The sequence below is a fragment of the Passer montanus genome, unplaced genomic scaffold, assembly GCF_014805655.1.
Source record: "Passer montanus isolate IOZ18808 unplaced genomic scaffold, ASM1480565v1 scaffold17, whole genome shotgun sequence".
Lineage (NCBI taxonomy): Eukaryota > Metazoa > Chordata > Aves > Passeriformes > Passeridae > Passer > Passer montanus.
Window position 1 is genome coordinate 13,724,784 of NW_024364270.1, and position 2,844 is coordinate 13,727,627.

Consider the following 2,844-nt stretch of genomic DNA (forward strand, 5'->3'; position numbering starts at 1 on the left):
AGGGGAAATTATAGCACTAATATGAAACTTGAATTTAGATGTGAAAGAGATTAACATTAAGGACAAACAAGTGAAGTACAATCAGTATGAATGGATGCAATGTTACTTCTGTGGAATAATGCTGCTGTGTGGGGCAGACACGAGCAACTGGGAGTAACCCCAGCAGGTAGGCTTTCCCTCAGCAAGGGAATGTAATGGAATTACCTCTGTCCTGCACTGTTCACATGCCATTTCCCAGTGCCCATACTGGCTGCAAGTTTACCCATTACAATGCTTGGATGGAGTGAAGAAAAATATTGCAGTCACACCAGATCCTATCTTTACCTTGTATTTTCTTGTTTTCATGAGTGGCTTCGCTTGACCCTTGCTAACTGATGGAATGGTACACTAGACACCAGGGCAGCCCAAAGCCAAAATTACCAAGGGTTTGTTTTTTAGCATGTTCCTTATCTTATTTTATTTTATATTTTATTTTATTTTATATTTTATGTTTTATTTTATATTTTAATTTTGCTAGGAAGAAGAAAATTCTGTGCCAAGGTTCCTGGCAGCAGAGGCTGGAGCTGTTGGTCCTTGGTGGGCAGCTGAAATGTTACCCTGGCTGGCCAAAGGTCAAGGCCACACTGGCCTGTCCTGCTCCCTCTGCTCTGCCAGAGCACACAGCAAGCTGTCACGCTTGTAGGGGGCTGAAGGACAACATTGCTGACAAAGCTGGGATGGGAATTGCAGTCAGGATCTCTGTCTCCTATCCTTGTTGGCTGCCTGGGTACAGGAACTGTCAGACCAAGAGAAACATTGGGTGTTTCTAAGAATGTCCTGTGTTCCTAATCCACAATCTTACTATTCCCAAGGAACCACCTCTATTCCAATTTAATGGGAAATTGTGAGCAGCTTAAAATGACCTTTGTCAGCTGGCATATTTACCTGAGACAAGGAGTAGACTCAGCTAATTCCTTCTCTCTCCCAAGACCTATCCCAAGTCTGGAGCTCATTATGCATCACTGCTCCCAGTCTCACACTCCTTCACTGCCCTTGAGCTGTACTTTTGGTCCATGCACCACTCTTGTCCCCTCCTTTTCCCCCAGAGTGGTGGCAGGTGCCCCAGCCTGGGGAACATTCAAGGTCATGGTGGATGGGGCTCTGAGAAACCTGGTCTAGCTGGATATGTTCCTGCTCATAGCAGCGGAGGTGGACTAGATTACATTTTAAAGGTCCATTCCAATCTAAACTATTCTATGATTCTATGATTCTTGGGCAATTTTATGTCTTTCAGAGAAGATATGGTGCTGACTCATGCCAGTTATTGGGTAAGACTTACCTCAAAAGAAATGTGCCTCTTCAAAAAACATGTAGAAGTTTGCTAACAGTTTGCTCTCTGTTTGTGTCAATGGCTGGAATTGGTTTCAGAGGACACAGACACAGATTGAAAAAAATATCACAAGCTATTTTCTTGAGCCATTGAATTACTGCAAGAGCTGAAGGTCAGCAAGGCTTCCAGCCAACACACCACACATGCAGATTTCCTCATCAGGAATTAACTGGTACAAAGCCTACTAGGAGGCAAAGCATTTCCTCCAGTAATATTTTTGTTAATGCTTCCCCCAAGAAACTATGAAATATCTAAAAATGAGCAAATGAAGTCCACCAAACCTGTGTAGAGTCTGAGTTACCACACCTGATGTTCTCTCCAAATTGTGGCTTAAAAATTTAATTTATTTAGTAATGCTGTATTTTCTTTGGAGAGATAGGTTTCTGTAGCTATGGTCTTAGTGAAAGATGCCCAGATCAATTTGGCTACTCCACAGGGCTATTCCTCCCCATGTGCAGTACTTGAAATTCTCTTTGTTGAAGTTTGTAGGACCTGTCAGGCCATTTCTACAACATGTCAAGGCCCCTTTGAGTAGCAGCATGAGGAGCTATCACACCAACGTCTCCTGCCAGTTTTGCACCATCTGCAAAGTTGTTGAGGGTGTGCCCTGTCCCATCGTACAAGTCTTTAATGACTAGTATTAATCTTTAATGACTTGTCTTAGTCTTCAGTCCTGGGATCCTGCTGCTCGTCCCAAGCCTTTGAGACAGTTTAGCCAGTTTCAAATCGAACTCACTGTGTACTCATCTATTATGTGCTTTATGATTTTGTCAATGAAAACAGTGCTGAAAGCCTTGTTAAGTTCAAGCTCTACCCTTGTTCACTGAGCCTGTCTTCTTGTCATAAAGGTTATCAGGTTCCTTCCCTCATTCTTAAGGACCAGAGTGATGTTTGATTTTTTTCCCAGTCATCAGGAATCTCTCCCAGTAGTTACAGCCCTCCAAAGGCAATTGAAAGTGGCCTTACAGTGGCACTGGAAGCTCCCTCAACACTCTTGGTACATTCCATCAGAACCCACAGACCTACGCATATCCAGTCTGTGTAGATGCTCCTTAAACTGATTCTACTCCATGGAGGGCAAGACTTTCTTGGAATTTTATACAGGTTTCAGGTACCTGGAATTCCTGGAGGCTGCTCTTATCAGTGAAGACTGAGGCAAAAGCAGCACTGACTACCTTGGTTTTCACTGTGTTTGTCAGGTAGTCCCCTGTCCCATTCAGCAGCAAACCAAAATTTTCCCTAATTTTCCTTCTTCTGCTTACACACCTGTAAAAGTCTTTCTTGCTGCCCTGCACATTTCTTGCCATATGCAATGGTGTGGCCTTTCATTTTGCTAACACCATCTCTGCATGCATTGCATGCTCTGTATTCCTCCTGGATCACGTAACACTGCTTCTGCATTTTCTATGCTTCTTTTCTATGTTTGATTTTAGTTAGAAATTCCTTGTTCATCAATGTGGTCCATCTGATGACTT